Source organism: Capsicum annuum, chromosome 9 (genome assembly GCF_002878395.1).
Source record: "Capsicum annuum cultivar UCD-10X-F1 chromosome 9, UCD10Xv1.1, whole genome shotgun sequence".
Classification (NCBI taxonomy): Eukaryota; Viridiplantae; Streptophyta; class Magnoliopsida; order Solanales; family Solanaceae; genus Capsicum; species Capsicum annuum.
In genome coordinates this window covers 71,212,150-71,223,468 of record NC_061119.1, presented here as the reverse complement: position 1 = coordinate 71,223,468, position 11,319 = coordinate 71,212,150, and the positions used below count along the sequence as shown (strand labels likewise).

General features: G+C 35.9%; 1 pseudogene; it reads left to right on the top strand.

Moving 5' to 3' along the window:
* The window catches only part of LOC107841406, a 27,650-nt pseudogene extending 17,391 nt beyond the window's left edge, over positions 1-10,259 (top strand).
* The last annotated feature ends 1,060 nt before the right edge of the window (positions 10,260-11,319 follow it).

Here is an 11,319-nt window from a genome sequence, read left to right as displayed (position 1 = left end):
CACGACCAGACATAGCATGTGCTATTAGTAAATTGAGTTGGTACAAGAGTAATCCCAACAAAACTCACTGGATGGCAATGAAAAGAGTTTTGGGGAATCTTAAATACACTTAAAATTATGCTTTGCATTATAATAAATATCCTGTGGCACTTGAAGGATATAGTGATGCAGATTGGATCATCAGATCGAATGAAGTAAAATCCACAAGTGGATATGTATTCACTATTGGTGGAGGAGAAGTCTCTTGGAAATCATCCAAACAGACTTGTATTGCTCACTCTACAATAGAATCTGAATTTATCGCATTGGACAAAGTCGGTGAAGAAGAAGAATGGATCCAGAATTTCTTAAAAGATATTCCTTATTAGCCCAAGCCAGTGGCACCAGTATATATACATTGTGATAGACAAGTGGCAATAGGTAGGGCAGAGAGCATGATGTACAACGGTAAATCTCGTCACATACGACGGAGACATAATACTGTTAGGGAATTTCTCTCTAGTAGAATTATCACTGTTGACTATGTAAAGTCAAAGTATAATGTGTCGGATCCACTTACAAAAGGCCTATCTGGAGAAGGAGTGGAAAAGACATTATAGGGAATAGGTTTAAGGCCTAGGACAAGTCAGCATGGTGGTAACTCTACCTAGCAGACTGGAGATCCCAACAGCTAGGTTGAAGGAGATCAAACAAAGTTGTGTCTGACAGGTTCAACATTATCAATTACACAACCCATTCTTATGATATAGACAATGTATAGTAATCAAGGATAAGACTTAAAGTGAAAAGTCTTTTAATGATTATCCAAATTTGGCAAATTTGAGAAAATAGTTTAATCTATAGGATTGAACGTTTAGAAATCACCTATGTGAGGTCGAAGTGGAAGTTGCTTCAAGAAGAATGTTAGTAAAGGCCTATTCTCTAAGCTCTAACAAAATCGGAATGTGTTCATGGTTGAAAAGAATAAAACCGTGAGAACCATAAATGGTAAAAGGATGATTGTGTCACATATGTTGTCTAGGTGTACATTAAATCTCGACGGTTCAAAGATATCAAATCTACCGATTGATCGGGTGCATCCGATGAATGTTCACTACGAAAGTTCAAAGGGAAATCCACTTATCTCGATTCAATCAGTCTTTGCTTGATGACCACATAATTTTTCATAAAACTTTTATGAAAAATAGTCATTCCCCATTCATGTGGGGGATTGTTGGGTTTAATATGTATGAAAAAGGTGTGAATAGAAAATGGAGAGAAAAATGGTGGAAGAAAGGAGATACCAATGCAGAAGGTGTACTCCCAAAATTGGAAAGTTCACTAATTCCCCCACATTGGTGGGAGAAGCAAACAATGGAGTGTTTTTAATAGAAAGAATTTATCCATATGCTAAGTGAGGTAAGAAATAAGAAATGCCTCGCGCTGTTGTCGTCGCTCGCTCGATCAGCTTCGGCTGCGGATTTGGATTTAGATTTGGAAAATGATCAATCGATGAGATCTATCTTTTTGAACAAACTTTATTTGATGAAATTTGATCAATAACAAAAATGTAGGAAATTACTCCATTTATATACATACATGCAGTAATTGTAACAGATGCAATGTTCAAACTGAACTGATGCTGCTTCAGAAGGATGCAATTCTTCAATGAAATGACACACTAATTCATGAAATGGCATGCCTATTCGGAACAGACACACTTTTTGGACGAATGGACATGAATTTTTAGAAAACATTACACCTTTTGATTAAACCATTCCCACTTTTATGAAGAGGCATCTTGTGGCTATATAAACCTTCTTTCATCCACAGGTTTTGGTACAAAAATTTTATAATAAAAACACTCTTATTGCCGTAAAAATATTCTATGTGATCACTCAAAACATTCAGTGAGTTCGAAGATATTCCAGTTGTTTGATGTACCACTACAATTGGTTTGTTTGATCATTTTATACCGGGAGTAAAATTTTGCAACCTCGAGTACAGTGAGGGAAATTATTTCTTTAAGGAAAGTCCATGAATTCGGGCAACTTGGACATTTCTGTTTCATCTTGATTTCTAAAAATAAAATACACTTCTAAGAAAGATCACTTTGATCTTGTGTTGAGGGTATTTTTTGTACTTCATTGAGTTCTTGTTTTAAACATGAACTAGTTGAAGTTGTTATTCTGCATATATAGATTCTGCGCACCCGTAGAAGGAAATAACAATTTTGTCTAGCTAGCGTTGGATTAAGAAAAGCTATGGTGCTGCAGTCTACAGTGGGAAAAAGATTTGCCCCCACAGAAAGTGAGGTAGAAGATTTCTTCAGAAATGATATAATTGAATTAGAGTTGCTTTAGTGACTGAAGCCTGTGTGCTTGGCCTTTTAAAAATGTTAACAGGTATGTCAAATTCTCCACAAATAGTATATTTTTGGAGAATCGCAATGAAAGTGAAGAGTCTGAAGCTTAGGTTGAAGCAATATGCAGAAACTCGCAAGATAAATAATTAAAACAAAGAAGAGGAAACCATCAATGGAAATTAAGTAAGTTCCATCCTTTTGATTAGTTTGATAAGGAAACAGTATTTTAGAACTGTTTTTAAAATAAATTTTATTTTCTCTTGTAAATTTCTCCAAAATATTTTAGTGAACAAAGTAATTCTCTTTCTTTATTATCACAAAGCGCGAAAATGTTTTTTGAATTTTTGCAATTTGGGTCTCCGAGGTGCTTAAAAACTAATATCTGAAATAGTCAGGAGTTCAGCACATACTTCTTGCCTGAATAATTTTAAGTGGTAATTACACTCTTAGGGAGCATTCAGCTGCTTCCGTTGTTTTCACCTTTACATTGCTTCTACCCCTCCTATTTTGTTTTATTGTTGTTGCAAATAAAGAAAAAAATATTTATGTATTTAATGGAATCGTATTAACTTTATTGATGTTTTTGAATGATGAGATTCTGCAGTACACCAAAGATATTGTCAATGATAGTACATTTAATAGCCTAATTTCGACATTTTTAGTGAACAAAACATCTTCTACTCCATCCGTAATATTTTGTTTTTGGATGATACAGATTGTGTAGCTTTGCTGGTGGAAAGGAAGTTCTAAATTGCAACTTTCTTATGTAAACAGATAAGTAGGTACTTTTCTGATCCCTAGTACTACTTCCAAGTGAATGACCAGTATGTGAGAAACAAACTGAAAGTAGTCCTTTTCCCGTTCCTATACAGAGTAAGATTTGTTAGCCTTGATCTCATTAGAGCATCATCTTAGCATTATGTTCCCCTAGTAGTAACCTTCTCAACTATCTGCATGGTCATTGGACAAGAATCACAGAGCCTGTTGGTGGGAGGCTATCCTATAAGCCACCTATCTTTGACATAAATGCTCCATATTTATATATTCCATTTATGGCCTTTGGTACCTATGTTGTTCTTGTTGGCTTATCATTGGGACTGTAGGGGATCTTCATTTAGGTTTTGAATTTGGTAGTGAGTAATAGTGATAAGTATATCTAAAAATCACAAACTGAATTAGGGAAAAATTTTCTTCTGATGTCTTGATCCATGTGTACAAAGATGTGTATATATGTAAGTATTTCTTGCAAAATAAGAAAATAATACTGTAAACTTGTCTAATTCCTATTTGTCTAAATACATAGTTGTTATAACTAACTATATTCTTTGTACCGAATTATCTAGAATATGAACAGCTGTACTTGTATGCATCTGACGGTCCATATTTAATCTATCATGTTATATTTGTGTGATTCTGATCTTGCCACATCTCTAAGTTGTCTTCAGGCATAAGTCCATTAATTTTCTCTTTTGTTCTTGACTGTCTGTTGACATCTTTCTTTCCCTTTCTCTTCTGTGTGTTGTCATCTTCAATGGAAAATTAGTAAGAGGAATGAGAGTTAATTCTTCCAACACCCCCCCCCCCCTCCCTCAAGTTTGAGGGGAGAAAAGAGACGCCCAACTTGGCAAGAATAGAATAATGAGACGGACCAGATAAGGGTTTAGTGAACAGGTCAGCAAGTTGAGATTTTGAATGGACAAATAAGAGGGAAATAAGCTCGGAAAGGAACCGTTGTTGAACAAAATGGCAATCGAGTTCCACGTGTTTTGTCTATTCGTGGAACACGGGGTTTCGGGCGATATGAATAGCTGCTTGGCTATCGGAGAAAATGGGAACTGGTAGAGATGGTTGGATCAAGAGATCTGAAAGAAGATGAGTCAACCAAGTAATTTCTGCAACAAGATGCCTCATGAATTTATATTCCACTTCGGCGGAAGACAAGGAAACAGAAGTTTGTTTCTTAGACTTCCAAGAAATTAGGGATCCGCCAAGATTGATAAAGAAGCCACTGACAGAGCAATAAGAATCATGAAAGGATGCCCAGTCATCATCACAGAAGGCTAAGATTTCAAAGGAAGGGGACAAAAAAAAGAATAGACCCTAAGTTGGAGTGCCAGCAAGGTAGCAAAGAACTCTTAATGCAGTTGAAAAATGATCGCTGCTTGGTTGATTTATGTACTGACTGAGGGTCAGACGGCAAAGCAAAGATCTGGTTGAGTATGAGTTAAATAGTTGAGCTTGCCAATCAATCGATGATAAATGATGGGATCAATGAGGAGAGAACCTAATTTGGCTGCCAATTTTGAAGAAGGATCAAGAGAAGAAGAAACAATGGGCATATTAGTGTAGTTAAACTCTGTAAGTAATTCTTGTGTAAATTTTTGTTGAGTAATAATAATTCCATGCCTTTTGCGTAAAACCTCCATACCTAAGAAATAGTGAAGTTCCCCCAAGTCCTTGACTTTGAATTCTGAGTGTAGAAACTATTTAAGACATGAAATTTCAATAGGATCATTGCTTGTAATAAGAATGTCGTCCACATAAATAGCGATAATAGTGACAAATTCTCTATTTTTTTAAAAAAATAAGGAATAGTCGTTGAGAGATGAAGAAAATCCTTTGAAACTGAGTGCCCCCACAAGCCTTGCATACCTTTTTCTAGAGGCTTGCTTGAGGCCATACAAGGATTTCCTTAGTTGATAAATATATTGGGGTGAAGGAGGTGTGACCTCTGCAGAAAACTTCATGTAAACCTCTTCCTGGAGGTCTCCATTTAAAAAAGCATTACTAACATCAAACTGAGATATGGACCATCCCTTCTTGACTGCTAGAGTAAGCAAACATCTGATGGTTGTCATTTTGACAATGAAAGAAAAAGTTTCTGTGTAATCAATACCTTTTCTCTAAGTATCTCCCCGAATAACTAATCTTGCCATCAATCTTTCAATCGTACTATCAGCTTGCTGCTTAATTTTGCATACCCACTTACATGGTAGGGCTTTCATTCCCTTAGAAAAAAGAACAACTTCCCAAGTATTGTTGTCAAGTAAAGCTTGGATTTCATAATCCATTGCATTTATCTATCCTTGATGTTGAGATGCTTGAGAATAGTTAGTTGGCTCAACCAAGGTATCAAGAGTTGTGATAAGATGTTGGTTTTGAGATGATAAAGAAGCAAAAGAAAATGTAGGAGGAGAAACTGGGAAATTAAAACAAGTAGAAGTAAGATCAGTAGTATATATGTTTCCACAAAAGTAATCTCCTAGATAACTAGGTAATTTTCCTTTGGTGATCCTGGTTGATTTCTTAGAAGAGGGAATAGAGTATGGAAAGGAAGGAGTAGAAGTAGATTGAATAGAAGAAGTATTACTAAGAGGGGAAAGAGAACCAGTAGAATAAAGAAAAACTGATAATGTCGGTGAAAGTGGAGAAGTAGAAGTGGGAGGTTAGCAGTATGATATTGATGGGGTACTTGGAAGAGGAGAATGAGTGGATATAGGATCAAAAGCAGAAGATCCATTAGAAAAAAGAAAAATAGGATACGAGGGTTCTGCATCAGTAACAAAGGGAAAGATGTTCTCATGGAAATGGACATCTCTAGAAACAAAAACCTTTTTAGACTCCAAATTCAACAACTTATACCCCTTTTGCCCAAATGGATAGCCAAGGAAAACACATTTTCTTGCCCTAGGTTCAAATTTGGTCCTGTATTGAGATAGGGTAGAAGCAAAACATAGATAACCAAAACACTTTAAAGAATGATAATTAGGAACCTAACCAAAAAGAATCTCATGAGTTGTTTTTTTATAAAGTACCTTTGAGGGGAATCTGTTAGTAAGAAAAGTAGCTGTGAGAATACATTCACCCCAATAGGACATAGGCACCTTGGAGTGAAATAGTAAAGCTCTTGCTATCTTTAATAGATGTCTGTGTTTTCTCCCAACAATACCATTTTGTTGAGGGGTAGCAACACAAGATGTTTGATGCAAAATTTCTTGGGAATTCAGAAACATAGAAGAAACAGTCCCTTTTCCTAGTTCCATTGCATTATCTGGTCGAATAACCTTAACTTTGGCATTGAATGGCATTTCAACCATGTTCAGGAATTATTTTAAAGTAGTGAAAGCATTTCCTTTAGTACTATGAAGAAAATTCCAAGTACTTCTACTATAGTCATCCACAATAGTGAGGAAATATTTAAATCCATTATAGGTAGGTATTTTAAAAGGACCCCACGTATCAACATGAATAAGCTCAAACATTTGTTTCGATTTAATGAGACTGATTGGAGAAGGATTCTTAGATTACCTATCCAAAGGACATACAGCACAAGGGCAACAAGATAAATTAGGAAAAGAAAGTGATCTGATATGTTTCATTGCTTGAAAGGGAAAATGCCCAGGTCTTACATGCCATAAGTTTACATCAGATTTTGATTTTGCAGAAATAGGAAAAGACTCAGCTGAAACAGCACTAGATTTAACATTTTTGGAAAAAGAAAATACAAAAACTGAAGATAAATTCCTAACTAGGCTTTCACTAGGTTCTAACAGATAGAGTCTCCCTTTTGCTTCACCAAAAATTTGAGGGCTCTTCATGAGAAGGCCCTGCAAAATGCATCTAAAAGGAGTGAATAGAATGACGTACTGAAACTAACTGCATAGCTTATGAACAGAAAGTAGATTATATTTGAAACTTGAAACATGTAGAACATGTTCTAGAATGAGACCTTCAGAAATGGTTATTCTACCTGCATGTGTTACCTTCACAATAGAAGAATTAGGCAACTTAACTATAATTGGAACAGGTAAAGAAAGTAGTGATAAAAATGAACTGGGATTAAAGCACATGTGATTAGAAGCTCCAGAATCTATGATCCAGAAGTTGGAACTAGCTTTAAAAGATGCATAAAAATGGCTTAGAGTAGCTAGAGTTATACCAGATGCATTGTTTGTATTCATCTCTGGAATAGTGGACTAGGCAACTTTGTTTTGATTGAGAAGAGTCACAAGTAGATTGAACTGTTCAGGAGACAATTATTGTGCAAATTGCTTCTCAGTTCCATAGTTGGTTTCCCTTTCCTCTGTCACACGAGCAGAAACTACTAAATTTTCCTTGACAGGTCCTTGAATCTTTCTTCCTATGGTAAATTTAAAATCAGCTAGAAATCCTATGAGCCTGTAGCAATTTTCCACAGTATGATTAGTCATTTTGCAGTAGGAACAAAATTGTCCAGATTTCTTCCCTTTTATAATAGAATTTCCCTTGTTATTGTAACTACCACTCCTCTGCTGCTGAGAGCTTCCTAGATATGGTGTGCTTTGACTTCCTACCATGAAAGAAGAACGATTTCCAAGAAATTGAGAGACAACATGAGATTCCCTTTGATTCTCATCTTGCATAAGTAAAGAATATGCATAGTTGACAGAGGGTAAAGGATTAATCATGAGTATATTGCTTCTTGCGGGAGCAAAAGTGTCATTCAACCCCATAAGGAATTGAATGAGCCTCTCATCTTCTTTAGACTGTATGACCTTTTTCTTTCCTCCACAGTTGCAGTTACAATTGCAAAGCATGGCAATATTAAGAGCATCAAGCTCATCCCAGATTTTTTCGATTTTAGTAAAGTAACCTGCAATAGCATCATTTCCTTGAACTAAATCTGCCAATTCCTTTTGCAGGTGATAAAGTTTAGCACCGTTTGGTTGCCCAAACCTATGTTCAATGTCACACCATAAATCTTGTGTTGTTTTTGAATAAAGAACACTATCATCTATGCTTTTTGAAAGAGAATTCAATAACCAAGATGTAACCATGTCATTACATCGATTCCATAAATTCCAGGCAGCATCAATGGTAGCTGGGGCTGGTAAGGTTCCATCAATGAACCCCAGCTTATTTTTTGCAGATAAAGAGATAAGAATCGATCTTCTCCATCCAGCATATCCCTTGCCATCAAAAGGACAGTTCACCAGGACTATTCCTGGTGCATCAGAATCATGAAGGAAATAGGGGTGAGAGACATCCAGAGTGCCTGAAAAATTTCCCCTTTGAGTAGGGATAGAAACTCCAACAGCTACTTCTTCATTGTTAGGCATGATGATGAAAAACAAAGAAAGTAACTGGATTTGCAGAAGAAATTGAGCAAGAAAACCTTATGGCTTTGATACCATATAAAAATCACAAACTAAATTAGGGCAAATTTTCTTCTGATGTTTTGATCCATGTGTACAAAGATGTGTATATACTCAAGTATTTCTTGCAAAATAAGAAAATAATACTGTACACTTGTCTAATTCTTATTTGTCTAAATATATAGCTATTATAACTAACTATATTTTTTGTACAGAATTATCTAGAATATGAACAGCTGTCCTTGTATGCATCTGACGGTCCATATTTAATCCATCATGTTATATTTGTGTGTTCTGATCTTGCCACATCTCTCAGCTGTCTTCAGACATAAGTCCATTGAGTTTCTCTTTTGTTCTTGACTTGCTGTTGACATCTTTCTTTCCTTTTCTCTTCTGTGTGTTATCATCTTCAATGGAAAATTGATAAGGGGAATGAGAGTTAATTCTTCCAACAGTATATGATCTTTTACCAATCAATATCTTCGTTGAATTTGGTTAATGCTTGCACACCTCATTTTTGTTTGAAGTGGCAAATGCCATGACATTTAAACTTGAACGTGCAGTGTAGGAGATTTTATAATGTTTTCAGCAACTGTACTTAATTGAGTTATTTGCGAGAAACTATCTTCTATACCAGATGGTTTCGTTTTGTGCTAATGCTCCTTTGGGTTATCTCCTCAATCCCAATTTAGGTGTCCTAATTTGGTTGGACAGAACGACTTCGGTAACAACTGATATTTGTTATATTAGATAGACGTGGGTCCAAAAGGTAGGATAAAATGAACATTACAGAAAAAGCATGTGGTATCTAAATACTGAATTGTAAGAAGATACTCTTACCAAAGAGTATATAAAAGAATGTTCTTTGGGGAAAGTACACACAATCTTGAATAACTCAACAGAAAATAGGATAGTTTTGGACAAAGGAGTAGTTTTCTGTATGTCATGTCAGATATGACTGCGGATGTTTCCTTCTGGCTATGGTCCTGTGTAATCATATTCTACCATGTGTATGCCCCTTGTTTTGATGTTTCTATTGTACTGCAACTTGTAACATTTTACTTTCTTGCAATTTCTTCTGTAGTGTGGAATGCCTCCCTGCATTATATCCTCTTCCTTTTGTTTGGGTTAATTCTGAATTTTGATATCTTGCTAGGTTTAGCCCAGAAGCCCTTAGTTGGCTGTTTTTCAAGGGATTGGTTGGCTGGTTCTTACAAGTTTCGTTGCTGAAGATGACATTGCTCTCACTGGATAGCGGAGAGGCTCCTCTCCTCGACATTGTTCCATATGTAGGATATGCTTTTGCAGGATTGTCCATAGCTCTATTGGGAACAATTATATGGAACTATTCGTACTACTTTTTGATGCCGTGGACATCCTTGTTCATGGGAAGTTTCTTGGTGAAGACGATGAAGAGAGTTCTCTTTGCACAGGTGAGGACGTACGATTTGAGTAGGCATCATTATCTCCTATTGTTTATTGGACGTACGATTTGAAAGCTAAAGACATTGTATATGAACTGATTAGCCACTTACTCCACTGAAATGTGTACGATAACGCTTGTAATGTTTAGAGATGTCTCACTGGTGAACAGAAAGTGCAGGAGAAGGATTGAAAGAAGATTCTTTTGGTAGCATTTTGGTTGTATCGTCATTTATTCAGGTAGATTCCCTTACATGAAAGTGAGGCATTTTACTATTGTTAAATTTTATTTGACGGTTGTACAAAGTGCATGTGTAGAATCCTCGTTTTTTGGAAATGTTGAAAGAACTGAAACCTGAGCGGGGCGACTAGTTTGGGTTTGGTCTGTTGGGTTCATGTGTAGAAACAGATGCCTATTCTTTTATTCGGCAGATCCCACTTGTCTCTGCAGATCTGCACATTTTAATTGGGATAGCACTATCCTTATCGTTTTGGCTGCACAGTAAGATGTGCGTCAAAGTATAATAAATAACATAAATACCAACCTTTTAGAAAGTAATTACATTTTCTCTCACCTTTTTAATTACTTTACTCTCTCTCTAATTAATATACTATGTTTAAGGATTTTTCTAATATGTTTAAGGAGTTGAGGTTTTTTATAATATTGAAAACATAAGTTATGTATTTGTCTAATTTGTAGATTAATTTCAACATGGGCTTTAATTACCTTATCTTTGGTAGGAATAAAATTTTAGAGCGAGGTCTAAAGGACAGATCTGAATTCCCTCATGGTTAGATGCCTGCACTGCGACATAACGCCACTGGCCACTTCCTGCCCTTTCACTGAAAAATAGTTGTTATCATGGAGTATCACTTTTCATGAGTGAAATTCCATGATAATGTACCAGAATTTACTTCTCGCGTTTGAAATTCTATAATAATGGCTATTTTCGGTTATACAAAGTGAATTGGTGAATTTTACTGATCCTCACTACCAACCCATTGATAATAGGTTTGTCGGACCTAGTATTTTCGGCCGAATCATAATACACACGGTTTTAACGAATATCTTTTCAATTATCTGTAATTTTAAAATACAAACTGAACGCTAAGAATCTTAGAAGAATGTAATCAAAGTTGAAATTCTAGATCTCCAATTTTACAATCATTTGCAGCAAGTAAAGAATGAATATTGATTTTCTGGAGGAAGCTTGACAGGGTGGGTCCAAGCCCTCATGGAATTTCAGCTGTTGGTTAAGGAGCCAACATGGCACGCAGGATTCTCAACTTCTGCACACATTACAATGATTTCTCTCTTGTTGACAGAGAGAATATGATGCACTTCAATTCCTTTTTCTTTTAGCTAATCCCACTAGAATGATAATCTCTCACAAAGAATTTCATAAATGATGGTTCTTT